Genomic DNA, 17094 nt, shown 5'->3' with positions numbered 1-17094 from the left:
GTCTTAAGACCTTCCAATCTATGAAGAGTATTTGGTTCCATCAAATCTGTGAATTCAGAAGAAGATTTTTGAAGTTTTAGCCTATTTGACCCTTTTTGGCCTCGCCCCTAAGGCCCCTGGGAGTCGGCCAGGACCAATATGGATATGACGATAAAATGCTATCTCAGGCTAATAATTCTAACCCAGTTTGACTAATTTCCTATGAAAAATAAGCAAATAACCTTCATAAGTGTGTTTTTCCTATATAAACTGTAATAAACTTGACCCCCTCCCCAGGGGGAAACATGAAACCCCAGGGTCATATAATTCACAATTTTTGTAAAGGAGCTTAAGACCTTTCCATCTATGAAGAGTATTTGATTCTACCAGTTCCAGAATTTCAGAAGATTTTTGAAGTTTTAGCTTATTTGACCCCTTTTGGCCCCACCCTTAAGGCCCCTGGGAGTCAGTCATGGAAAAAATTTGTTAATAGGATTCAATGGCCATTTCATAGGGATAATTCTGACAACATTTGACTCATTTCCTTTTACAAATGACCAAATAATGCTCAAAAATGTGTTTTCCCTATATAAACTATAGTAAACTTAACCCCCTCCCCAGGGGGAAATTAGAGACCCCAGGGTCATATACAGTAATTCACAATTTTTGTTAAAGACCTTTAGACCTTTCTATCTATGAAGAGTATTTGATTTCATCACATCTGTGAGTGGAGAAGAAGATTTTTAAATTATTATCAATTTTACCCTTTTTGGCCCCTCCCACAGTCCCCAGAGGATTGGGGACCATATAATTCACAATTTTGATTGGCCTTATGCCTTAGATGGATGTGCAAAATTTCATTGAATCTGTTTCAGCGGTTTTTGAGAAGAAGTCGAAAATGTAAATTGTTTACGGACATATGACGGACGACGACGGACAAAAGGCGATTAGAATAGGTAACTTGAGACTTCGTCTCAGGTGACCTTATTAAATGCTGCAGTGTCCAGCTATTATAATAACGCATTTACCTTTCTTTAGATTTTCATTTGCTATCCAATTTACAGAATAATCAAAGTACTGTAAGTACTGAACTGAAAAAGCATTGATGTAACAAAAATTTAGTTCAAAGAAGGCAAATATATTATTAGTAACATTTTAGGGTGTGTATTTTCTTGCAAGTCTCATGTCATTATCTAGTTGGGTTATTTATCTTCCAAGTATTCATGTAATTAATTTTGGATAAATTGTTAAGATTGCAGACAACCGTTCCTCCTCATATCTAAAGATGAATCTAAAAATTATGAGAAGATTTTAAGAAAATGCTAGAAAATTTCTTTTAGATTTGAACTTTGAACCTATCTTGAATTCAACAGTATCAACAAATATTTACAGTCAGTGTCATGTGACCTTTTCTCTAATGTTTGAATATGAAATGAGAGACGTAAGGTGCGATAACTGAGTTATCGTTCCTTCGGAACGAATGTTAACCACGACGATTTTAACCTACCAACACGCTTATAACCGCAAGTTGGGTAATAAGGAAATTGACAGAAAGTTTTTAATGATATTTTACTGTTAAGTAAATCCAGGCGTGATCTATCTTCTGAGATAGTTGTTGACTCTGCGAAAATTCATTTGAGGGAGAAATTTAGGGTCAAACAGGCAAAAATCGACATTTTCATCGCTAGTTTCTGTTAAATTCGTCCTAGCAAACAAACGCTCATAGTTGACAAATTGAGATTTTACACATTAATTGTACAAGTAATTCTGAACAAAACGGTATTTTTGGTTTTTGAAAATATTATAAAGAACGACCACAAGACGGTCTTGGAAATTGGTGGTATTTCACAGGTTCTCAGTAAATTTCCACAGCAGACGATATATTTTGGGACTTGTGCCGCCTTCCTTCAAAGCTATTCTGACCGATTGAATCGACGAGTGAACCATTCACAAATGGGTCGTATTAATGAAAAATTCTGTTTATTTTATGAAATAATTACTTAAATTTATAAAACGTTTTACAAGTCTTGCAATGATATCCAAGTATATATTTGGGATTGCGTGTGTGTTGTTTTGGGCATTCAACCGCACAAAGAAATGCCAACGGCAAGCGCCATCTGGTAGGAGGAATGTGTTGTGTCACTTGTGTATCCGGTTTGAACCGGTTTGTGTTGATGTTGAAAGCCGCCTCGCTTTTCAAGTTGCAATCGTCAATATCAGGTAAGTAGGCTAGTTGTGTATTTTACTTGTTAGGCTATATCACGATCGGCGGATGTTAGTATCTTTATATTATATTTGAGGTTGCTGTTGTCCGTTATAATTGTTTTTGGCTTAGGCCTAACGTTACTGCAGTACCGAGTCATGACAGCGACTGAATCATACGTGTAGCAGTTAGATATGAATAAAAAATAACTCGTAAATTGACAGTCTATTGTGTAGACTCTGAGACAGATGCCGTTTGAATATGTTTCTCCTAATATATTGCTTGATTATAAATGTTTTAATTGCTACCTACTGCTAATATAGTTAAGATGACACATGATTTGTTGTCAGCTCTTTTTGTCTGCAGTCTAAAAATAGACTTACCGATCGCGCGAGCATATGACACGTCCATGCAACAATGTCAGACAAGAGATAACTGTAAACCAAATATCATGAATACAGGCTTATAAAGTGACAACTAAAGAAGACAAACCTGAAAAATCTGGTAGTTTGACAATGGATATGATTAACATTATATGCACTTAGTATGACACGTACCCTACATGTATGTACATTGCCTTGTACTGTAAACACTTGTGTAATTTGCGCACTTTTTCTGCGCAAAAATAAAATTTGAAGTTGGGGGTGCGCAAATTACATTGATAGAGGAGATTTAAAAATTTTACGGGGGAAAAATCTGTCCATTCTGAGGGACTGACGATCTATGAATGTTGAGGTATCGCTCTGTGGAAGGTAGCCATTTTATATGATAAAAGGTATTAAAGATTGTAAAAACAATGCCTCACCTATTTAAGTGGATTATCTAAGGCTAATTAAAGTGTTAAGTTATGATCACATTGTCTTGTTTCCATTTGCCCTGAGAATTCAATGGCGACTGACTGAGAGCATGGCTTTTACTGACAACAAGAAATGTATACCCTGTACACCTCGTAGTATACCCCAGCTGCAGGCCGTGTGCAAAAAGTCAAAACACACATATATTTATAAGATGCCTAAACTGACCTACGTTTAGGACTTTTAATAAGTGGTTTGCAATTTTATTACGGCAGAATTAACAAGCTGCAAGGTTAGTGACATATTCAACCGTATTGATAAATATAATTAGCCATCAGCTTTGCACATGAAACCTTACGTAGGGCCCAGCTGTAGGCCGTGTGCAAAAAGTCAAAACACACGTGGGATTTATAAGATGCCTAAACTGACCTACGTTTAGGACTTTTAATAAGTGGTTTGCAATTTTATTACTGCAGAATTAACAAGCTACAAGGTTAGTGACATATTCAACCGTATTGATAAATATTATTAGCCATCAGCTTGGATCTGGTACCATACAGGTAGTGAGTTTACTCGCAATGTGATTGTTGCAAGCTAACATACGTATCCGCTAGCCGATTGTTGTTGATTGTTAATGATCTCAAACACACTAATTACTTATTGTGACAATTTTAAACAAATAGATTCAAATATTTTTAAATGTTCCTGATTACTATTCATGTGTAATATCTCAAAACATTGACATGTGCAACCGGACCGCCGATGTTTTAGACATCTGCAAGATATTTTAGTTTCAGGTTAAGGTGGCCAATAAAAGAAAACAAACATGATGCGATTTTAGTATGTTATTTTTTCTTAATACAACACTTCTTTGTGCAAGTTGTCAAGCATTTTAAAGGAATATTTTGCATTGAAATTGTCACCTTCATACATCGATTTTGGGACTCCCTGGACATCGTTTTTTCCCAAAATTTTTGATGCGCAAAATATACTGATAGATTTTTTTCAGCATTTTCAGCCCTAAAAAGTACCTGCGCAAATTACACTGGTGTAAGTTTTTACGGTAAGTTACTGTTTACTTAGAATAGAGGGAGGGGGTGGGGGCATAGTTAACAACAGTTTTTTTTTAAATTAATTGTACTGAATGTCAAACATTCAACAGCCTCTTCAGTTTCGAGCATTTCAGAAACCAACTAAATTTTTAGGCTAATTGATTTTTTTTATATTAAAAATTAATTATAAAAAATGTTCTCTAATTTGTGGAAAAAGGCGCGAGCAGTATATAATGGAGTACATGTAGGTTGGGGTGATTCTCCTCTGGGACGGGAAACAATTTCTATATTCAATTTCCAACATTCTAGTGAATTTTGGTACTGAATTTGCAGATCTAAAAGCATCCATTTTATCTTCCTCAACTAAATATGTAGTACATGTCTGAAATATAACAGGGCTACTGTACTTTGACATTTTGGCAGCCTGATTTTTTTTCATCAGCCCCGGGCTGCCAGGCTACTGTTAGTATCGACCCCTGAACATGTAAAGGCTATAATAATAAGGCTAAATAATAACAAAAAAAAGTATCTAAATAGTTCATTTCTGTGTCTTATGTACCAAGAATTTAGTTAATTGATTTTCATATCCTTGACAATAATATATATGTGTTTCGAATTCGGATGTACAAAAGAGGTCCTACAGAAAAAAACCACTAACCAACAGTCAGCGCTTGGAAATGCGGTCTCGTAAATGTCATGTTTCAGAGGGGAAAGAACAAAATTAGAAAGATGGACACCTAGCCATGCCCACCTCAGAATTTTTTCAGTAGCATTATAATTATACATCTTATCAATTACAAGTGTATTCTGACAATATCTGCTGTAATCTGATGCATGTATACATTCAACGTATGAAAAATGACAGCTGACTTTGAAAAGGTTTGCTTACAATTAAATACTTCATTCTTTACATGTTCACATAAAAAGTCTTTTAATACTGGGATTGAATAAAGGGAGGTAATTTGTCTATTTGTTCATTTTCTAGCATAATGCTTAATACAATTAAAAGAATAGGCAATATATGGAAATGTATGTAATTGGTAACATATTTCTTGTTTAGCCAGACCGATATTGTCTTATTACCATTCTCTTATTCATATGAGGAAAAAAAAGTTTCTTTTTGATGAGGGATAGCGGAGACTTTTACATGAGTATTAGTTTAATCACAGGTGTTCGTTTCTAATATAAGTATAAGTATAATACTGGGTCAAGGTTTATAACTTGGCCGGCCATATAACACTACCCAATTTCAGAAAAAGTATGATTATTAATCAACAGTATAGGATATGATAATATGAATACTCTCAATCGACAGCCAGATAATTTATCTTTAATTTGGTATATGATACAATATAAATCATGCCGTATAAATGTCACTAGGTATCCAGAAACATCGGAAAACAGCCAGATTTCAACTGGTCGGACACTGTGGTGTCCTCCGATAAACACGCCAGGGCTCTAATGGGTAGCTCAAAAACCACTGCATGTCAACACTTCAGCATCATAAGAATGAAAGTTTGGTAGAAAACAAACTTATACTTATATTAGAAACAAACACCTGTGGTTTAATGTCCTATTAACGGCCAGGGTCATGTAAGGATGTGAGGTTTGTTGGTGGAGGAAAGCCAAAATGCTCGGGAGAAAAACCACGGACCAGTGGTCAGTACCTGGCAACTGCCCCAAATGGGATTTGAACTCGCGACCCAGAGGTGGAGCTAGCTATAGGCTTGTGGTAATAATTATGTCTTTATATCTTAACCACTTGGCCAACGTGGCCCAGACTTTTACATGGTTATAATATTCAAGATTGGTTTATTTGTTTAATGTCCTATTAACAGCCACGGCCATGTAAGGACGTGCCAGGTTTGTTGGTGGAGGAAAGCCGGAGTACCTGGAGAAAAACCACCGACCGGCGGTCAGTACCTGGCAACTGCCCCACGTGGGATTCGAATTCGTGACCCAGTGGTGGAGGACTTGTGGTAATATGTCGAGACATCTTAACCACTTGGCCACCGCGGCCCCCTAATATTCAAGACATTTCAAAATTGTTAATGTCATGCCATTTTAATATCTAAATTGAATATCAGAATAAGTATTAATTGCAAGGTCATTTAAGGAGATGATAGAGGAAAGTTGGAGTACCCAGAGAAAAATCACTGACGAGCAGTCAATACCTGGAATCTACCACACATGGGATTCAAACTCGTAACCCAAAGGTAGTGGGCTGGTGGTAAATATGTCAAGACACCACTTAAGTCAAACACACAATGATTGCATAATATTTGTCCCTGCAAAATGACTTTATGATCACTTTAATTTCAACTTTCTGATTAATTTTCTTTGCCGTCCTTTCATCAGTATTGGTCACGTATATTAGAACGCACTGTTTTAAATTATTCAGAAGGTGAAAAAGATGGAGTAGCTTGTTAGGGGCTGTGGGTACTGAGTGGTTAAAATTGCAGGTATAAAATAAGATTTTCATCTGGAATAGGAAAGGGGAGGTAATTGGCTGATTGCTCACGTTCATGCATTCAGCTAACATTCATTGCAAAACTTCCCGGTACCTCTTAATAACTTGTTGGGTGTCATACAATCCATATTACATGAATTCTGGATATTAATTTAATGTGTAGCATTACAGTGTAATTATGTGATTCTCTATTATATGATAAAAAAACAATGTTAAACAGTTTAATCTTGTTCTCTAAAATGTATGTATTTGTAAGGGATTGAGTGTTCGACGAGGACGATATTGTTTATTATTACCAATTTCATTTTCTTATTTATATGAGGAAAAACAGTTTCTTTTTGATAAAATGGGTATAGGGGAGTTTTTTCATGATTATTCATGAACATCAAGGATTTATAAGTGAGAAGGATTCGTGTCTGTCTCTTTACATTACTAAACACCACGCGAGACGCCTATGAACCGGGAATAAAAACCGTTTTTCTCAACAAATACTTGTCTTATCAAGTCAAACGAAACACCATTGTAAAGTTTATTAAATTTCACGACGTTTATAACTTGCTTTAAAGACGGAATATTTAGGGGATATGTCTTAAATTTTTGTTAAAAAAATCGACAGCTCATGAAATGACAGCACCGCTATGAAATGACAGCACCGCTTCAGAAAGTAAGACGGTAACCCTCGCACCCGCAAGCTACATCAAAGGCTGTGCCGGCGGATATCAAAGGAAAATCAGTCGTCGCCCAACGTCACGGTCAGTGCACAAACACAAAAGCGCCTGCCTTGGACTTCCCCAAAACCCAGTGTGACTTATCCTTCTCATATACGTCCTTGTGAACATGCATATTTTCAGGGTACATGTAAGAACACAAAACTTCCAAGCATAATGCTAAATATTTAATTCTACTATAACCGCTCCTCTTTCACTGAGTTATATAATAAAATGTTTGTCCCCGGAGACAGTGTGATATGAAGGTTAATTTACCCTAAGATGTAATATTCCTCAGTAAATAATTCATCTTCAGATAAATAAACCTTCATATCACACTGTCAAAGGGTCCACAAATGTACAGTAGTGTATGTAGAATTGATGAAAAATAATTTGGTAGACCCATACCCAAGGCAGATTTTCATAGGAATACAAAACATTAAATAGTCATTCTAATGCTACTTTTATTAGGGAAAGTAACCTAAGACAAAATAATGCATCTTATCTTAACAAGTACATACATTATTCACCAAAAAGGTATGTGAATGTGTACATTCAGGTGCTTTTTGTTAGGAAATTAAGATATTTTTCGAAGATTAGGATGAGACGTGAAAGAATAGGCTACCTTCCGAAGAATTGGTAAGTTGTAATAGAATCGGACTATCTTCCCAAGGTTAGGATAAGTCTTAAAAGAATCAAACTACCAGTTTTGAATTCGGAGTGCCTGTAACATGCTGAAATCAAATGGAAGGCTACAGAGTTTGTTCAAATAAATGGACTTGACCTTAATTTAAGGTCACAGTGTCAAATGAGCTTAAATCTTTAAATGACTCCTCTATCAATAATTGACTGGTCTGATGTAGTCATATGCATGGTACATGTATTACGTTTGCAGCATGCTGGGCTGAAGGGCTACCAATTCTGATTTTGATCAAAAGAATGACCTTGACCTTCATTTAAAGTCACAGCCACAGGGGTCAAATAGACTAAAATTGTAAAATTAGTGTTTCCCACAGGAAAAAAAAGGGCATGGTGCTGGGTTTTGAAAAGGGCACCTTGACCGCGATAAATAACCATCAGAGGGGCACAAAGGTTATATCGACAACTTCCAATACATGGGGAAATCTTTAAAACTGTCTTGTTGTTTATTTAATTCTGGTTCAACTTAACATCATTTAAAAGCTTTAAACTATCTGAGTTGCTAAGTAATATCAGGACATCTATTTATTTATTCTGAGTGAAAAAAAATGATTTTGAAAATTGTAATCTGCAGATCATATGATCATGACTATAATTGATTCACAAGAAAGATCTAAATTTCATTTATATTAATTAAAAGAATGGGAAAATTCAAAATGTATTTCTTTATTTCAATCCAATTACCTTTATTTTAATATATATCTTTATTTAAATATCAAAAATACTGTATTGATTTGAATAAGATAACATGCTTCATAATAATGGACAATTATTTAAAATAATGTTCTACATTTACAAGCACTAAATTAAGAAAATACAGATAAGTGTTAGAGTACTATGCAAAATATTTCAATTTAATCTGATAGAGAAAAAAGTTGATTTCTTTTTAATTTGATTTATTTTTATTACTTTGCTATTAATAATTTGATTATTATTAAGATATCTTTTCTAAAAATAAATTCACACCAAAATTCTAAAAAAATAATACCGTTTTCATTTTTAAAAACGTGAATATTAGTAAAATCCTGAAATTCAATACCTCCGGATCTACTATTACAATACACCCAAAATGGCGGACATTACGATTGCAAATCTTGTGACATCCATCCGATATAGATAGGCCTATTAAACATTAAAAACGTGAGTAAATCATTTACAGTTGTAAGCAGTATTTGTTTTTGAAGTAGTGCTCACTAGCTGTAGTCATAAAACTTATTGAAAGGCCAGCTGATTGTTTTCTAGGCTGCCGATCGGCTGCTTGACTTCAGCTTACGTAATACACAGACCTGAAAGTGACACCACAAGCCAAGGTGGAAATAGCCCAAGGCTGCTAATTAGGGCCACTGGGGTGTTGGTCAGGGGGTCAGGGAGTGGTCACACTTCTTTTGTTTACTTAATTATCAAGCCACTACCTGGTATTTGGTAATTTAGTAGAAGTGTACTGGGAACAAACAGGGCACGGCGTTAGGTCAAAGGGGCATGGCGTCAGGTAAAAAGGGCACGGCGCGGCGCCATGCTAATCGGGGCTGTGGGAAACACTAAAAATGACTTTGAATTGTTGGATATTGTTTCCTAAGCTTATGAAACCGCTCTCTTTTAAGAGTAAAAGCAAGAGTTATATCCCTTTTGCGACACTCCTTCATACAGACAAAATAGATCAGAGATATATGTAACATGACCCCTTGTGCGTTATTTTTCATTTAATTTCCATACACGTATGCACCGTATACATGTACATTTATATGCATAGCACATATTTTGGAGAATTATCACGAGTTATTTGGTCCTTTTCATCTCTCATTTCATCTGCAACATCCCTTAAGGTGTTGCCCCACTAGTATAATTGTCTGAATAACAAAATAAAGAAAAATTTTGTAGTTATGATTATTTGATAATTGATCTTGAGGACAAGGCCATGGAGACCTACAGCTAATAACAATCTGCAGTAAAATGACAACAAGGGAAACATTAAGAAAGTATAATCTGACACATGGATATCCTTTGATGGCATTTTTATAAAGTTTGTGGCTTATGCTGCAAATGCTGTTTACAGACCTCATTTATAAGGAACTACAGAGGATTCCGCTTATTTGAATAAGTCATTTTCCAGAAGAAAATATGCAAATAACCGGAGTATTCGAATAGGCGGAGATGACATTTTGCACCTTCGTTTGACCTCACACATATGTATGTGAACAGGTAAATAGATATCGTTTCGTTTACTTGATAAATACATAAATTATTTACACTTAAAACGAACAACAAGTAATTATTTTCGAAGTTGTAAATTGATTTTACTTGTTTAATAACAAAAAATATTCCAATATTAGATTCTTGTTTACGTTAGATCGACACGTGAATATTTGAGAAACAGCTAAACGATCAATATCAAATGAAATTAATAAACAGGATTGCATTTGTGTCTACAATTCTGAACCTAAATAATAAACAAATTTACGTACATTTCACTGGACCTAAATGTGTTTTGAGAATTCTCTCTGTATTGTTGATCTATACGGCGAATAGCTTGATAACATTTCAGAAATTAATGCATATTCAAGTAGCAATGAAACAACGTAGCAAGTATCTTTTGTATCCTACATACTGTACGAAACTTGCGGTAGTCACTGCACGCCGACTTTGCATGCTTTTATGTCTCGTTCAACGAGACGCTTGATTCACACATGTCTGTCGTAGTCAACAAGACTCTGGTTTAACAAGACTACTCATGAATGGCGATTGTTGTAAGGAAGCATGGTTTCTCCAACCGATCGCGAACTAAGGTACGTTACGTTAATAAATAAACATATTTGAATGTGCAAATGCTTTAATTAGATGTTTGAGTCAGTGATTGTACTAAAGTTATGATCAACCGCTGCTGATGTAAATCGTAACAGCGTCAAATACCTTTGCAGGTTCATGCATAAAATAACAAGCCATACGATAACGTTAATCTGTCACCATGATGATTTCTAGTAAAAGCGAAGTATCTTGAAACATATATCGGCCAATTTCGCTAAAAATATATTCGATTTTATTTTTAGAATTTCCAAAATATTTTATTCAAATAACCGGAGGTCATGTAAAAGTCTATGCAAATACACGGAGTTGAAAATCAAAGATAAAGAAGAATAAAAATCAGTACCGCAGAATTTTATGCAAATAACCGAAATATTCAAATAACCGTTATTCGATTATATGGAGTCCTCTGTATGTGCAATGCATATAATATACAAGTATATTTTTTTCCGATGAACAATGTGGTACAGATCTACTACAGGAGGAAAGGGCAAAAGGCAATTAATTAGATAATTATCAAGAGAAGAAATGAAATGACAAAAACTAAGGGTCAAATGTTCATTTAAAGAATTGGTTACTGCATCAAAATCAAAACTGAATTGTTTTGAATTATGTTTATTCAAAAATACTTTAATACAAACATGAAACAAGGACATAGTCATTCAGATCCCCCGCCAATAGAGATATCAAAGCTGAAGTAAGTTTGATTGTGGAGACCTATGTGTATGAAAAAAAAAACAGGAAAAAGAAGTTGAGCTAAAGAAAGATGGAGTATAATTCAAGTAGAGCGGGGCTGCAATTGTTGAATCAGGTATACAGCCTTGACATTTATATTAGACTATATACACAGAGATGGGTGGAGTTTTGCAAAAGTAACATTTACCATTTACCATGATATTTTCAGCAATGTTTCCATGGTAACGGAAAAAGCGCAAAAAATGAAAACCTAAAAATAGCGAAAGGTACTACTAGACCATAAAAAGAATGTGTCTATGAAGTTTCGTGGAAATATCTCTGCTAGTTTTAGAGTTATGCTCCGGAAATGAACCTGCTACAAAAATATCATATTTTCAGCAATGTTTCCATGGTTACGGAAAAAGTGCAAAAAATGAAAACCTAAAAATAGCAAAACGCACTACTAGACCATAAGACCAATGTGTCTATGAAGTTTCATGAAAATATCTCTGCTGGTTTGAGAGTTGTGCTCCGGAAACGATTCTTACACAAAAATCTGCCATTTTCAGCAATTTTCCATGGTTACAGAAAAAAGTACAAAAAGTGAAAACCTTAAAATAGCAAAAGGCACTACAAGACCATAAGACTTATGTGCCTATGGAGTTCTGTGCATATATCTCAACCGGTTTTCCAGCTATGCTGCGGAAACGAACCGGGTACAAAAATATGATATTTTCAGCAATGTTTCCATGGTTACGGAAAAAGTGCAAAAAATGAAAACCTAAAAACAGCAAAAGGCACTACTAGACCATAAGACCAATATGTCTATGAAGTTTCGTGGAAATATCTATTCTGGTTTTAGAGTTATGCTCCGGAAACGAACCTGGTACAAAAATATGATATTTTCAGCAATGTTTCCATGGTTACGGAAAAAATGCAAAAAATAAAAAACTAACAAGAGGCCCAGAGGGCCTGTATCGCTCACCTGGTTTTTTGTTAGTAATTATCACAAAACTCTGACAATTAGAAAAAGAGTAGCCTAATTGACCTTTTTGACCTCGCATCTATTGCCGTTTAAGGCCCCGGGGGTCAGCCCTATCATTTGTACAATTTCAAATCCCAACTCTATAAGGATGCTACCATTGCATTATAAGTGCTCTTCCATTCTTAGTTGCAGAGAAGAAGTCGTTTATATGGAAATAGCTAAATTGACCCCTTTTGACCCCACCCTTCAGGCTCCCGGGGGGGTCAGCCCCATCATTTGCAAAATTTTGAATCCAAACCCTATAAGGATGTAACCATTGCATTATGAGCGCAATCCCATGTTAAGTTGCAGAGAAAAAGTCATTTATATGGAAATTGACCACTTTTGACCCCGCCCCTCAGGCCCCCGGGGGTCAGCCCTATCATTTGCTCAATTTGGAATCCCCAGCCTACAAGGATGCTACCATTGCATTATGGGTGCTATACCATGCTTAGTTGCAGAGAAGAAGTCATTTATATGGAAATAGCCAAATTGACCCCTTTTGACCCCGCCCCTGAGGCCCCGCGGGGGTCAGCCCTATCATTTGCACAATTTTGAATCCCCACACTATAAGGATGCTACCATTGCATAATGGGTGCTATACCATGCTTAGTTGCAGAGAAGTCATTTATATACCATACTTAGTTTCAGAGAAGAAGTTGTTTATATGGAAATAGCCAAATTGGCCCCTTTTGACCCCGCCCCTCAGGCCCCCAGGGGGTCAGCCCCATTATTTGTACAATTTTGAATCCCCACCCTATAAGGATGATATCATTGCATTATGGGTGCTATCCCATGCTTGGTTTCAGAGAAGAAGTCGTTTATATGGAAATAGCCAAATTGACCCCTTTTGACCCCGCCCCTCAGCCCCCTGGGAGTCAGCCCCATCATTTGTACAATTTTGAATCCCCACCCTATAACAATACTACAATTGCATTATGAGTGCTATCTCATGCTTAGTTTCAGAGAAGAAGTCGTTTATATGGAAATAGCCAAATTGACCCCATTTGACCCCGCCCCTCAGGCCCCCGGGGGGTCAGCCCCATCACTTGTACAATTTTGAATCCCCACCATGTAAGGATGCTACCATTGCATTATGGGTGCTATCCCATGCTTGGTTTCAGAGAAGAAGTCGTTTATATGGAAATAGCCAAATTGACCCCTTTTGGCCCCACCCCTCAGGCCCCTGGGGGGTCAGCCCCATCATTTGTACAATTTTCAGTTAGTAGCCCATAAGGATGCTACCAGTCAAATTTTATTGAAATCTGACCAGCGGTTATGGAGAAGAAGTCGATTGTTGACGGACGCCAGACGACGGACGACGGACGACGGACACCGGACACTGCGGTATCCCATAAGCTCACCTCGGTCCATTGGACCAGGTGAGCTAAAAATAGCAAAAGGCACTATTAGACCATAAGACCAATGTGTGTATGAAGTTTCGTGGAAATATCTCTACTGGTTTTAGAGTTATGCTCCGGAAACCATTCGTACGGACCGACGGACAGACAGACGGACGGAACCCATTTGTATATCCCCCGCCAACTTCGTTGGGCGGGGGATAATAACATCACAATACATTATTTTTTTCTAGTTCTCTTCTGTGATACACACAATGTATTCAGGCATATTAGTAAGTAATGAGCAGTTCTTGATACTTTGCTGCAATATTGAAGAAAAGTCAAATCAAAGCCAGATTCAGTATGATACTGTCTCTATATAATGCATAAAATGGACACTGAGGATACTTAACAGCATATTAAAACAACCATTTTCAAAATCAGTGTGTTATTTGTATACATTGACATGTACATTGGACCCTCGATAATCTGGACACCTTCGTTCCCAGCCTAAACCGTCCAGATTACAAATTTTCCGGACTGCCGAATTTCGTGTACCCTAGTCAATTTTGAAATTGTCATGTACACATTACTTACAAATGTTTATACATGTATTGGTAACAAGTTCAGAAACAGTTGTAAAAACATTTGATAGAAGCATCAACTAATGGGAACAACCAATGGGCTATGTCACCAGAAGTGTTAAAATTTCTGCACAAAGTCAACAAGTAAAACTGTTTAATATGTTTCTGTTGTAGCAAATAAATGAATGTCATTCCATATACAATGTACTTATATGGCCGTGTCACAGATGTGAATCATTGAAATATAAATTGTAGTAATGATAATTCAAGCGTGATGATGGGTAAATAAACTATCAGTTTATATTATAAATGTAGGATATTTCTATATATATCTAAACGCAAAGTTACTCGACACTCACTAATTGTCATCACTTGATGTTTTGCAACATTACAGTCAATGGGACAGAATTGTAGTTCTGACAATGACAGTCTGTCAGAACATATATAGTGTGTTTCATTCAAGCCAAGAAAACTCTTTTTTGTTTGTTTGAATTTTACAACAAAACAGAAAGACTAACACGTGAGTCAGTCTGTGAAGTTAAAAGTTTAAACACCTTCTATCTCTCCACAGATTGATAACAATCGGCAGTATGTCAAATGGTGACAACCCTTTGCAAAAGTTGCAAATATACTGGATTTACTTTTTTGAATTTTGGTGTTTTAATTGGCACTATGAAACAATGCAAATGAGAAGCGCCAACTCATATGCCTGTTGTCCAGAGCTACATGTATGTTGTCGCAGCTAGTTTAATATATGCCTGGTAGTCATCCTTTGAATCATTTCACTGCTTCCAAAGTAATCCTGATAATCTCCAGTCTTCAACAATTATGAAACTGCTTCAGATGACTAGCCAATGAGTCCTGTAATTATAAAATTTAACATATATATCAATATTCTTAATTTGTTATAAACAAAGTTACAGAAATCATCTAACAATGACAAAAGGAAGAAATTGGACTCGTGTATACAAGTACTTTGAGTTAAAGATGCTCCACCGCCGACAGAGTATAAATGATATTCATCATTTGAACAATAATTAGCTATTTAACACAAAAAATGATATAAAATAATTCATTTTGCCTTTGGGTCAGAGCAATCAGTACTTCATTCCATATAGGATATAGTGCTACGGAATTTTTTCCGGATGCAATTAATTATTTTTTTTTATATTTTTAACTTGAAGTGAAATTAGAAGCTCAAACTTTTCAACGGCGGTAATGGTGGAAAGTAAGTAACTTTTGTAACTGAAGAAAAATTCTAAATCGTCTGCTGCCGTTTTTGATATTGAAAAAATACCATTTGTCAGCGGTGGAGCATCTTTAAATATATTAGCATCATAATTAGTTTGTCTCCTATAACTGATACACATTCATAAAATACAATGTTTTTTACTGTAAGCAAAACTTACTTTAAACCAAATACTGTAATATTGAGCAAGTGTAAATTTACCATGTATGATATATATTACAGTGCACAGGTTATTGTTTATTTTGGTAAGTGTTATTATAAATTCTCTGAATCCATGAAGTTACATATGTAGTGACTGTTTAATCGATGTTTTAAGTTCATACTGCCAATTTCGAAATCCCAGATATTAATTGTCTTAAATAAATCTAGCATTACAATTCTTCTATCTATCTAAAGAAATTCTGTAATCACATGTGTATTACACACATATGTACGTATTGTGTATGGATCTATATCATGCATTGTTTTGCCTACAAATAAACACATGCTTTGTGATGTTTATAGACATATTGACAATCTGGTAAATTGACTCTATGCATTAATATTAAATTTGATGTCATCGCATTAGAAAATAATACCAAAAATGAATCTTGTCAACTGTTAATATAACAACAACAAACTACTTCAAATTTAAAGTGATATTCAATTTTGTTCGTTGCGTTGTAATAAAATAAAACATCGATTATATGGATGTTAGCAGGAATTCACACATACTCATGATGTTGTAAGTTCACTTCATGTGCCGATGTCTGTCAAATAGTTCATATAATAATATACCGACCCATAGGCATGATAGGCAAAGAGGGTCACACTTAATAACGACAACAAACGACAACAAACGACAACACGTTAAATACAACGATTTAACGAAAAGTTAGTGACAACACGAGATATGTTATTCAGTACATTAAAATGAATATTTCTACCAAGTTTTATGAAGATTGGAGCAAAAATGAAGGAATTAGAGCGATTTGAATATTCTGAAATCGGCTGCTGGTCAACGATAAATCGAGTGACAAGAGGTTTGCCGTCACGGTATGCTGACAACACGTTGTAACATCGAAAATGTTTCAAAAGCCTAACGACAACAGAAGATATGTTATTTGTCATACTATAATGCATCTATGTACAAAATTTCATTAAGATTGGAATAAAAATGAAGACTTTATTCCTGTTTTAATGTTACGAGATCGGTACTGGTCAGGTTTATATTGTGAGTGTTTATGTTCAGTATTACCGTATCACGCTCTAATTCCTTCACTTTTGCACCAATCTTCATAAAACTTGGTAGAATTATTCATTTTAATGTACTGAATAACATATCTTGTGTTGTCAATAACTTCTCCTTGTATTTAACGTGTTGTCGTTTGTTGTCGTTATTAAGTGTGACCGGGCAAAGAAGCAAAACAAAATAAAACTTACGATTTTCACTGCTTCTGTCTCCAAATACGAAAAGAATTCCGTAGTTTACTAGCAAGGTGGCTTGCAACATGCAGTGTTCAAATATTCTTCGGTGTTT

General features: G+C 35.6%; 1 protein-coding gene across 1 annotated transcript in view; it reads right to left on the bottom strand.

The window, feature by feature from the left end:
- Positions 1–17094, bottom strand: part of LOC138319156 (DDB1- and CUL4-associated factor 15-like) — a 42682-nt gene that overhangs the window by 12745 nt on the left and 12843 nt on the right. The window lies entirely within an intron of this gene.

This window comes from Argopecten irradians, chromosome 3 (assembly GCF_041381155.1).
Source record: "Argopecten irradians isolate NY chromosome 3, Ai_NY, whole genome shotgun sequence".
Taxonomy (NCBI): Eukaryota; Metazoa; Mollusca; class Bivalvia; order Pectinida; family Pectinidae; genus Argopecten; species Argopecten irradians.
This window is presented reverse-complemented; position numbering and strand designations above follow the sequence as displayed.